Here is a 13,163-nt window from a genome sequence, read left to right as displayed (position 1 = left end):
AGTTTCCACTGGGGTTAGTTACCCGATCTCCGCTAAGGTTGCTCGTATTCCGCCTGGTACCACGAGGAGGTCGGGATCAGAGTTGCTGGATACGAGGCTAACGACCACTATGGGGTCTAAATTCCGCATTATCCAGCCATTTACCAGGCATATCCAAGTATCATGGGATGCTATTCCTCAACAAATGCTGCAAAATTTCGTCGAAAGTATACTTACACAGCTCATGGCAGTAATGGAGAATCATGGAGGGCATACGAAATACTGATGTACAAGAAATAAACGAGAAATGGATGTAAAACAGCTGAATAAGATGGAGCCGACAGGGGAGAGGACGAGGAATGTGAGTATGAATGTATGTTCCGCTATAGCTCCGGAACACCTAGACGGTTTTTCATCAAACTTAGCACATATGTTCCGTGACAATAAAGAATCAGCGCAGTGATGTTGACAAAAAGGTCATACAAGGAAGGGAAGAAAGGTTCAAATGGCTTCGTTTCTTTTGCTTTTGGACCGATAGCAGTTGTCCAAGTGGCTGGATGACAAGGGACTTTCTGAATAGGGGAATATGGTGGCCATTGACAAGGGGGAGGCTCAAAAACGCAAAAAGGACTTTGTCTCGCTTTATAGGGATTATCCAAAAGAAGACAGATTTATATGTGACTAATGGACAGCATCAGGGAGGGGCTGACAAATGGAGGAGACACATTCAAATGGAGAAAAAGCGTTTTGTTTTTTGCATTCTGCGAAGTTTCATTACAATAACAGATGTACAAGTGGCTGAGAGACAAAGGAGCCCGAGCAAAATCGGGCAATCAGCTAGTTGTTAATAATAACATAGCGAGACTCTCATCTATTGCATATGAATTCAGCGACTACCCAATCTGTATAGACTGAAAAGATGAAAAGATACTAAAACTTGCATGATACCATTGTGAATGTCCTCCGGTTGCTTCCGTCCGTCGGTCGTAGCGTTAAAGACAGAGTGTTTAGTGTTTTGTCGAAACAAGTTTCAACTGAAAGTTGTATAATTTTTCATTACGGTGACACTTATTATCATACAGTCAGCATCTAATCGGATTTGGTGCCATACGTGTGCCCTCGTGCTGGCTGTGCACAACCGAATCCGTCGCGGTTCAAACAGGTTTCCCCCTCGGGTGTCAAAGATTTCGAAATATCGAAACTTGAAATTCGGCACCAGCCGAAGGCCAACGGGTCGCGCGCTCGAGTCTGGTCTCTCGAGTATCGCGTCATCATCACGGAACACTAAAGCTGAAACCCTATACGATACGAGGATGCATATCACAACGTTAGACGAGAAAAGCTATTTTTCAGCGTGAAAAAAAACTAGCTACTTAATACATTATTAAAACAAACAATCCATCAGTGAATAGTAGTAGTCCAACAAACGGCCGAGCTCGGTTTGGCTCGCTCCGTTTGGAAAAGGCAAACAAAAACAGCCGGGATAGTGTGTTTGGTAAATTCCGCGAAAAAAGGGCCCCGTCATCACCGCGCCGCCGCCGGTTCGTACGCAAAAGTGAGAGCAAAAACAAATGGCCTCCCGTTCGCTTTTCATGAGCTTCGTTCATTTACTACTCATGCACACGCTTACACGTAGGTTAGGTTCGATTGGGAAACGAGGTGCCGTCCAACATGATCTAGTAGATGGGAGCGATCGACGAATCCCCCGTAAACAAAAGCCTTGCCTACCCGGAGCCCCGGCTTCGGCTGCTGTAGGAAACAAAGAAGGCACAAAAAATGAAAACATACCCTCGTCCCTCCCCAACAGCGCCAACTCAAGACACGAAGAGTTCCACCGTTTCGGCCCCAGATTGGGTAGGGGGTTTTGCGGTGGAGATTGTTGTTGTGCCACTCTCATGGCCGCTTCGGTGAAGAGCGAGTGTAAACATCGGCGCAATGTAGGCTTCCAAGTTAGCGGAGCGTACGCTTTTGCCTACTACGACGCGGACGACGACGAAAGTGCGGCCGGGCCAGGAAAGCGGCTACTAACACCACACGCGCAACATAAGAACCCATCTAGCAACCGGGTGCACGGCACGGCACGGCGGCGCGCGGTGATGAACTCTGGAAGCGTTCGCCTATGCTGTGTTTACTATGAATTCCCTGTCCGCTATAGGCCTCGGTATTCCACTACCACTGGCCACCGCCACCTCCACCGCCATCACCATCACCGTTAGGCCGTTATTTATTATTGCCTTTCGATCAACGAGCGGATTTTATGCCGATGACGATGGAAGAGAAACATATGCGCGCGCGCCCCAGCGAAATACCTATGTTGCTGCTGGTGCTGGTGCTGCTGCCGCTGCTGATCCGAGCGAGCGGCCTTCTGCCTAACGGCGCATAACAACCATGACGAAATCGCGGTTGCGGTAGGAAATCGGGATTGGCACTGGATTTAAAGATCGTAGTCGTTTGAGCAGATAAAGGTACAAACGATGGACCACTACTGGGTCTAAATAGCTTGGAGTCGCGGCTGCGACTCAACACTGTTTGGTTTAACAAAAATAACGCCAATTTGATTTTATTCAGTTCGAGGAAAACTCTCCGATAAGCTTGTAGATTCATCTGCAGAAACTTATTGGACTCTTCTCAGAATGTTCATTTCTAACATTCATCATCATCTCGTTGTTTGAGGAAATTCAATCTTACAATTTACTCCACTACCATTTAATCCACCTGGTGCTGGAAGGAACCTTTGTTGTACAATCTAACTTGTTACTTGAGATAGAAATCGACACGTCTGCGGAATATAAATCAACGGTTAGTTGACACTGTGTTAATTGGCTTATATCATTTCTAGTAATAGATAATTAACGATTAAAAAAATACTTCTGATTTTTTACATTAAAAACTGAGACGCTGGAATCAATTTTAATCAGTCGAAACGCATTTTATTTACCAAAGTCCTGAACAGGGCCCGATAACATCACCTTCAATTGCACTTTACTCTCCGACAAATCCTCCAGAAACGTCGAGAGTACAACGTGCCCACGAATCATGTTTTCGTGGATTTCTGAGCTGCATATGATACAGTTGAACGCGAACAGCTATGGCAGATAACGTGCGTGTATGGGTTCGAGTGACGTGCTACGTGCGCGTTTTGGGGATACTCTCGAGTGCTTTCGAATCGCGCAGAGGGTTGCGACAAGGGGATGGACTGTCCGCTATTGAAGATGTGATCCGGCGTGCGGGCGTCGAAACGAGAGGAACGATCTTCAGCAAGAGTAGCCAACTCCTAGCCTTCGCAGACGGCCTAGACATCATTACTAATAACCTTAGGACGGCGGAAGCAATCTCCGTCGGACTAAAAACGGAGGCTAGGATGATAGGGTTACAAAACAATGCGTCGAAAACCAGACATATAGTAGAAAGAGGCTCCAGAGAAAGCAGCATTTGCCTCCCACGGATAGTGACTAATGACGGCGATGAACTGGAAGTGGTTGACGAGGTCGTATATTTGGGATCTCTGGTCACCACTGACAATAATACGATTAAGGAGATCTAACGACACCTTCAAGCTAGAAATTGAGCCTACTTTTCCCTCCACAAGACGCTTCGATCAAGGAGCATACGTCGCCGCATAAAGCTGACGATGTACAAAACGCTAATCAGACCGAAAATAAAACTTTAAGCCCGATCGTCATGATGAAGTGAAATACGTTTCACTGAAGCTGATTAAGGCCAGTTTTGAAGCGAAGCGGTGGTCCTTCAGTTGAAACCGAAGCTTCATTGCTTCACTTGCCGATGGACGATTTGCAATTGAAGGCGACGCTGTCGTGCCCCCTGCTCTAAACTGTGAAATTTCTAGCTTTTGAAAGTGTAGAACAAATTTTCTTCTGTGCGGGGGTTGAGCCCTCCAAATTATGCGGAGTTTCGGTTCATCAAACAATGGCGGCCAGACAGCCATCCCAAGCCCCTACCTAGCGCCTCCACGTGGTCATACCTGGTAATGCTCTATTGAGTAGCCAAGCTAGGAGGTGCGATGCTGGGTGGTTCCCGGCTGCCTGGTCTCAAAACCGCAGTTTTGGGCAGACGACGGAGCCACACGGCCTAGCTAATAGGTAAGCCTAATAAGTTATTTTAATTATTTTTTTTCGTTTTAGCTTATGAAGTATTTCCTGCTATATAGTAAAAACTTTGGCCAACACGAGCTTTAATACTGCACATGGATACCAGAATGAAAAATTAAATTAACTATTAGAAGCACTTATGGAACCTCAAAGCACGCTATTCCATACGAAGGACTGCTGGTGAGATTGTTCTAATTTTACCCATATATGCCATATTTCATCTTAACATCATCCCAAGTAGCACTTGTAACTAATCATAAAAATAAAAAAATACAAAAAGATTGCACAGCAGTTACATTTAGGATACTTGTAACGAGTTAGGTTACATAAAATTAAAAACAGTTATTTTTTAGTTTCCTAGTGACAAAAATCTCAAAAAGTTACCAGGTAGTTACCAAATGACCAAATTGAAACCTTTTTTTCGAACTGTCAACAACTTGGTCGTCGCAAAACAGCCACCTTTTAGTTACGAGTTACCAAATAGTTATCAAGTGACAGAAATGAAACCTTTTTCCAAACTGTCATAAACTTGCTGGTCGCAAAACAGTTAATTTTCCGTTACGAGCAGTTACGATGTCAAAAAAGTCGGCTAGTAACACTTTCGCAACAACTTCTTGACTGTTCCATGTAAACACAATGGATTAAGCAATAACTAGATCTCAAGAATTTCACTAATGGTAAAGATAAACAATTGGTTCACGGGTTGTAAAATGCTCTTGTAAATGCGTTTATTTACTTAATTGATGGTACTTGGAATTTTCTCCGCATAGACATTGATATTAAGTAAACAAATTTTGATTGTTCTCAAACGTCAAAACGATCAAGTTACATCGAAACTAAACCGGCAATGAAAATAGGTTACAGTGTAACTTAGAAATGACGACATAAGAAATAAGTGACCACAACAGATTTAATATTGGTTACCGTAACCGATAGCGTAACCAGGTTGAAGGCTAAGGTTACGTGAAACTAGAATGTAACTGAATTGTAACCTTCTATGATAAACACTGCTGGTAAACTGTTTTATTCAAACTGAAACTATTCTTTGATATTAAATTAACACTTTCTTTTCACAACAATCACTAAAAACACCTTTTCCCGATATCTTTGAACAATGTCTGCTTAAAATCACTCCATGCAATATGCCGACAACGATATAAAACTTCAAGGACGATGGTGTAGTGGCAAAGGCAAAATGGCTATGAATTTTACTAAGTGATAGCGAAAACAATTTGTTTATTAATGATTTCTAGGTGAATGCTCCACTAATTCTTTATTGCTAAGAATAAATTTAAAAAATCAGAAAATTAAAATGTTTTATATTTGTACATATTTGTTTTGCAAAAAATCAATTTTTCAATTTTCAATTTTTCAAGTAACGAAAAGCTAGATTAAATAAGAGCGCGTGAATTTTTCAAAGCTAGAATCATGCATTTCACCATAAATTTAAAGCTGCATTAAAATTTGTGTTGAAATAACAAGTGAAATTTAAACACTCTTCTATATTCAACAATTAAATTTACTGCTTGACGTTGACAGCCATAGATTGCAATAATAAACCTGCTGCATTGTTTTCGCAATGCAATAAAAGTTTCAAGATAACTAATTTGCCACCAATTGAAAGTCAATTTACAGTTTATGTGTAACTTCAATAGTAACCATTTTGTAACCATACATGTTACATATTGGTTATTGAGTAACTGTTAATGTAACCATATTTAGTTACATAAGTTACGCTATTTCGGTTACACAACTGTTATATTTTAGGTTACAGTAACCGAAGTTTTACATTTAAATTTGTCGCATATCAGCCGCTGCGACTCAATTGTGACAACGTGTGCTACTTGGGATATTATTAACAGAATTATTATTGATATCATAAATGTGGAAGACTGGATGATGGAGTGGATTGCCAACCTTAATCCTTAAGGTCTGAAGCAAATATGGCACTTATCAATTTAAAACAAACAAATCATCTCGTGGGTTAAAGTTGGTACTGCGAAATTGATTATTACATGGAAGGATCCTAATGCTGGAAGGCGACTCTTATAACCCCGGAATGCGCACAAGTGCCTCTGCTTGTGGATCCGCACAATCCCTTTTGGTCCTTCTGTAACAGCATTAGTGTGAAATTCATTTGATAATCAAATTTGGATCTACTGTAATTCTACCCACATACATTGGTCCTTGAAATGATGGTGGCTTTCCCCTATTACTACTACTACTACTATTACTAATACTATCAAACAATGGCGGCCAGACAGTGCTAAAGAATTGCGTTCAAAGTGAAAGAAACATGCTGATTTAGTCGCATCGACAACTGTGCAGAATATGATGAGTTCTATTAAGAAAAAATTTCTTAATAGAACTCATCATATTCTGCACAGTTGTCGAAAACAGAAAACAAAAAACAGAAAACAGAAAACAGAAAACAGAAAACAGAAAACAGAAAACAGAAAACAGAAAACAGAAAACAGAAAACAGAAAACAGAAAACAGAAAACAGAAAACAGAAAACAGAAAACAGAAAACAGAAAACAGAAAACAGAAAACAGAAAACAGAAAACAGAAAACAGAAAACAGAAAACAGAAAACAGAAAACAGAAAACAGAAAACAGAAAACAGAAAACAGAAAACAGAAAACAGAAAACAGAAAACAGAAAACAGAAAACAGAAAACAGAAAACAGAAAACAGAAAACAGAAAACAGAAAACAGAAAACAGAAAACAGAAAACAGAAAACAGAAAACAGAAAACAGAAAACAGAAAACAGAAAACAGAAAACAGAAAACAGAAAACAGAAAACAGAAAACAGAAAACAGAAAACAGAAAACAGAAAACAGAAAACAGAAAACAGAAAACAGAAAACAGAAAACAGATAACAGAAAACAGAAAACAGAAAACAGAAAACAGAAAACAGAAAACAGAAAACAGAAAAACTTGAAAATTGAAAATTGAAAATTGAAAATTGAAAATTGAAAATTGAAAATTGAAAATTGAAAATTGAAAATTGAAAATTGAAAATTGAAAATTGAAAATTGAAAATTGAAAATTGAAAATTGAAAATTGAAAATTGAAAATTGAAAATTGAAAATTGAAAATTGAAAATTGAAAATTGAAAATTGAAAATTGAAAATTGAAAATTGAAAATTGAAAATTGAAAATTGAAAATTGAAAATTGAAAATTGAAAATTGAAAATTGAAAATTGAAAATTGAAAATTGAAAATTGAAAATTGAAAATTGAAAATTGAAAATTGAAAATTGAAAATTGAAAATTGAAAATTGAAAATTGAAAATTGAAAATTGAAAATTGAAAATTGAAAATTGAAAATTGAAAATTGAAAATTGAAAATTGAAAATTGAAAATTGAAAATTGAAAATTGAAAATTGAAAATTGAAAATTGAAAATTGAAAATTGAAAATTGAAAATTGAAAATTGAAAATTGAAAATTGAAAATTGAAAATTGAAAATTGAAAATTGAAAATTGAAAATTGAAAATTGAAAATTGAAAATTGAAAATTGAAAATTGAAAATTGAAAATTAAAAATTGAAAATTGAAAATTGAAAATTGAAAATTGAAAATTGAAAATTGAAAATTGAAAATTGAAAATTGAAAATTGAAAATTGAAAATTGAAAATTGAAAATTGAAAATTGAAAATTGAAAATTGAAAATTGAAAATTGAAAATTGAAAATTGAAAATTGAAAATTGAAAATTGAGAATTGAATATTGAAAATTGAAAATTGAAAATTGAAAATTGAAAATTGAAAATTGAAAATTGAAAATTGAAAATTGAAAATTGAAAATTGAAAATTGAAAATTGAAAATTGAAAATTGAAAATTGAAAATTGAAAATTGAAAGTTGAAAGTTGAACATTGAAAATTGAAAATTGAAAATTGAAAATTGAATATTGAAAATCGAATATCAAATGTCGAAGGTTGTAAATCGAATATCGAGAATTAAGAATCGAAAATCGAAGATTGGAAAATCGAAAATTGAAAATTCATAATTCAACAATCAACGGTCAAAAGTAAAAAGCATAAAGAAACAGGAAGAATAAATAAGTAAAAAATAAAAAGTCAAATAGAATATGTAAAGAGTAAAAAGTCAAATATAATAAGTAAAAAGTAAAAAGTAAAAAGTAGAAAGTAAAAAGTAAAATGTAAAAAGTAAAAAGTAAAAAGTAAAAAGTAAAAAGTAAAAAGTAAAAAGTAAAAAGCAAAAAGTAAAAAGTAAAAAGTAAAAAGTAAAAAGTAAAAAGTAAAAAGTAAAAAGTAAAAAGTAAAAAGTAAAAAGTAAAAAATAAAAAGTAAAAAGTAAAAAGTTTAAAGTTGCAAATGGCAGATCAGATGTAAAAAGCAAAACAGTAAAAAGTAAGGACTAAGTACTAAAAAGTTTAGAGTATAGAATGCTGAGTGCAAAAATAACTATCAGTTTGTTCAACTGAGCCCGGGAAAAAGTGAAAGCTTGAATATTGTGCAACTCATAGGTGCAGAAATAAGCTCATAAACTATCAAATACCACCGGGCCAGATCAATAGGAAAACTTCAAACACACTACAATAAATCAACCAGACAACAACCGTTTCATTGCTGCAAGGCATCGATAAACAATTTGCACCTGTGGTAAGTACCTACCTACCCATGTGTGCTCATGTTTTGCCTGCCAAATGTTCACACTCGGAGTGTAGCGACCATAATAGTTGTACCGAAGCCCACCGCCGGCCGTCGCACCATCCAGCTCTGGTGCAATCAATCGGTTCCCGCTCGCGCTCCGGTCATCCGCCGGATCGCCGGCTTAGAGCTAAACCGGCCGAATGAGGAAAACGAAAATTGTATCCATCGCAATCGATGGATCGTTCATGTTCCAGCAAAATCGGTACAAAACAGGCTGGTGCGTGGAAAAATAAGCGAAAAACAAGCAATTTGAGTAGTTTAACGTCGAAAGAAAACTTTGAAAAGCCGACGAACTGTCGACGGCGGTCGGCGATGAGGCCGACACGACGTCAACGGCGCGAGCAGGCGAGCGAGAAAGGGAATGCATCCGTGCGATCGAGTGCTGTCGACGATGAGTAAGCAGGATGCAAAATCTTTCAAGTAGGCTGCTGTTTTGGTTGGACGGTCGGACGAACCGACGGACGGAAGGACAGAGACGAATGGTTTAGAAGAAAACGACTTTCACTTGTAATTGAGAAAGTTTCGTAACATTTTTCCATCGTCAATAAACATAAACTATGCGCAAAGTGGGCATGCAGTAGCCGTGGGTCGCTCGGTTCGGCTTGGCGAAGCTTGCCTATGTCGGAGTCGGCTTCGGAGGTCCCACCGCCCGCCTCGTGTGGGACTTCGAGCGGTTATTTACCGCGTGTTTGTTGTTGACTTGGGCAGGAAAAATGCCGGCCGCCGCCAAGTTTGTGTGCCACTTTGGGAAATTTCACGGAAAACGGCCGAAGCCGATGCATCGGCGATGGAGCGTTGCACGGAGTGCACGGTAAAGTGCATGTTAGTACCGAAATATGTTGAATAATTAGTTGTTGTTTTTTCTTCTTCATCAAAACAGAACACGTTTCGGTAGGCGATCGTTTACCGTTGATGATGAATTTAAGTATGTAAATAGGAAAACTTACATAATTTAAATGTTATTACTGCAGATGTCAGTTGAAATCGCATAGCTTTGTACGGATGATTGAACTGTTTACTAGCCACTTACGAGAGAACAGCTTGTGTCGGCCAGTCAGCAACGATATTGGCACTTTCTGTAATATGAGTCGAGGTTCGCCATCTCTCAGGGCGTATGTTAAAATGTAAACACGAACGTTTTTAGTAAGTAGCGTTGTATGGTCGATAGTTGGAATGCTGCTCCTACACTGAGCGAGTGCACAAGAAATGAAATCGGCAGGTCAACAAGGTTGGTTGATCGGTGAAGTTGATTTTTCATGTTTTGATGGAGGGGGCAACTTTAGCAAGAGGAACAAATCCGTCAAAACGTAGAACGATATAGACAGAAACTAAGGCAATAGACTCAATTTTTCCAGGATAAGAAGCGCCGCCTAGAACAGCTACCTGTGTGAGGATTGAAGTTTTTGGAGCGTCTTAGTAGAATACGAAACGTGAAATTAAGTTCGAAAACAGACACTGATGAAGCCTGCAAGTTGTAGGCGAAATACGTATCTTTCGCGAATAAATATAGATAGTAGAATTTAATTGGAATAGTTTTCTTTTATTTAATTTAAGGCTGTGTGAGGATGTCGAGCGCGTTATCAAGCCCGTTTGAAACACGCAGGAGACTTTTACAAGGCGATGGTGTTTCCTGCCTTCTGTTCACCATCGCGCTAAAAGGTGTTGTGAAACTTGCGGGTTTTAGCATGCAGGGCATGATCTTCATTTAATCTAGCTAATTTATCTGTTTCGCTGACGACGTGGACATTGTGGGAAGGGCGTTCCAGGCGGTTGCTGAACAGTATACCAAACTGTAACCTGAAGCAATGAAGGTTAGATTAGTGATGAATGCGCAGACGTATTTCTGCCGGAAGTCACGCTTGCTATTGACTGCACAAGACCCTAAGGTCTAAGAAGCACCTCCGTGTTTAATAATCATGATAAAAAACACTAATAAGACCTTTAGCCCTCTACGGAAACGAAACGTGGATAATGCTCTACGAGGATTTGAAAGCACCGACCGTTTTTTGAACATCGTGTGCTTAGCCAAATTTGGAGGGGTATGTGAGAACGGAATATGGAAGACAAGGACCACGAGCTGGCGCTTCGGCAAACCCAGAAAGCTGCTAAAGCTGGAAGGGTACAATGGGCGGGATATGTTTTGAGAATGCCGGACAACAATTCCGCAAAGATGGTGTTCACCTAGAACCGGTTGCAAGCAAGTGGAGAAAGACCTGGAAAGTGTGGGACACTTGAGAAATTAGAAACGGACAGCCATGGACCGAGTTTGTTCCCGAAACATTGTTATGCAGGTGAAACCCTTAGGTACATCGCACCAGGGTAGGTACGCAAGTAGCACACTTTTGTCATTTCTGGTTGCTACAACCTATTTATGACTGAAATTAGTCATTAATCAGTTACCACAACTAGTTTATACAACTGTGATAGTAGGGTAAACCATGAAAGTCATTCAAATGCTATTGCAGTTTAATGCAGTCAGTTGTCGAACAGACGACAAGGTAGAGCTTGAAAAATACAGAGAATAGTAATGGCCCCAGGTTACTTCCCTGGGGTACGTCCGAGTAGATCGAGAAGCCTTGCGATTCATAACTTCCTATTTTTAGGAATACCTTTTCATATCCCTAATGCAATGCAAAGTAAACTGTGCTAAAGTTCTTGTTCTTGAGATTTGTTGAAACATATCTTTTGGCGTCCCGAGATTGGTTGCCACCAACTAGGATTGCAAACAAGTTGAAACCTATTACCGATTAGAAAATTACCGACCGATTACCGATAAAGTGGCCGATCCTTTTCAAACTTTCAGACAATAAAATATAATGCTTTAGTAAGCTTTTTGCATATTTATCTCATTCAACTTCAATACCATAACTGTTTGCTCGCACCTTACGCTCAACTCCAGTCATAAGGCTCTGTACAACATCTGGATGCAGTTTCTTCTGTACGGAAACCCACTTTTTCTTCATGTCTCCTTAAAATTTGATCTCCTTGGTATGCTTCCGTAGTGCCTGCTTCACAATTGCCCAGTATTTTTCGATGGGCCTTAGTTCCGGGGAGGGGGAGTTAGGGAAAGGAGGTTCATGTCTTTGGGTACGAATGGTGACGCCATTTTTTCCAATTGTCGAAAAACTGACAGCAATAAAAAATATCAGTGTCAAAAATATACACTCTAAACTACTTCTACCCAAATTTTCAAGAGAAAATAGCCAATGGGTAATTTTCAGGATGTTTATGATGGTTGCTGTAACTATTTATAAGTAGTTTTTGACTTGTATTATCTTAGTATTGCGAAATACCATGATAAAATTTTACATCAAACTGAGCATTGACACGAAATTAGACGCAAAGTTTTACTTGAATTTAAAATTGTCATTTTTCGTCTTATTCTCTCGCACGTTTTACCTCTTTTATGTTATGTTTTGTCTTTTGTCCAGTCCTGTTTTATTGTTCTTTTTATAGTTTTTTTTTGGTTTACTCTCACTTTCTATCCGTTATTCATTTTTTCTAATTTTCCTTTTTTCCGTTCCGTATTTCCTGTACCAGTTTTACTTAATTTCAGTCTTGTTTTTATTTATGCTTTTCACTCGTTTTTTGTATTTTTTTTTCTCGTTTTTAGTCGTAGTTCTTCTCTTTTTCTCTTTTTTTGTTTCCAATTTTCATATTTTTCCTACTTATTATCTCCTTTGTTTCTCGTTTTACATTGCGGGCTGTGCCGTTGACCTCTTGATGGCCTGTTTATCGTTTTTTCTATCTTTTTATGCTGTTTTTGGCTCAATTTTTTCCCTGTCCTCTCCAGTTTCCCTTTTTATCTCCCGCTAATCGTCTTTTTCTTTTCCGTTTTGCCTTTTTACCTTTTTTCTGTCTCATTTTCTGCTTTTCTCTTTCGTTCTTTATCCTTTTTTGTCTAATCTTTTCATTTTTTCCTCGTTTTGCCTCTATTTCTGTTCGGTCTTCTTCTTTTTCACTTTTTTCTCTTATTTATGCACCATTTCTTTCTCCATTCTATCACGTTTTTTTTCATGCCAGCTATATTTTCTCGCGTTTTTCCTCTTTTTATAATCGGTTGATCCAGTTTTTGTCATATTTTTTTTCGGGCTCTTTTACATTTCTTCTCTTTTGGTCTAATTTTTCTTTTTTTCTTCTTTTCTAGAGAGCAGCAGAAGACGGACCAGCTCTTGCTTCATCTTGGTAATCTATCTGTGAATAGCTAAGGAAATTTTCTGGCATTTTCATAATAAATTGTTTACTTTATGTTATTATGTTGTAGAATTTTAGAATTAGGTCAAGCATCTGGGAGTAATGATAGATCCTGGTTGTCTGGCGTCCGGTGGAATGGTATTGCAATGCAGCCGGCGAGGAGGTACATTGATTGGCAACTGTTCTAGTAATGCTGGCCATCAA

Source organism: Sabethes cyaneus, chromosome 3 (genome assembly GCF_943734655.1).
Source record: "Sabethes cyaneus chromosome 3, idSabCyanKW18_F2, whole genome shotgun sequence".
Lineage (NCBI taxonomy): Eukaryota > Metazoa > Arthropoda > Insecta > Diptera > Culicidae > Sabethes > Sabethes cyaneus.
The sequence above is the reverse complement of the archived record's forward strand: the minus strand, read 5'-3'. Positions refer to the sequence as shown.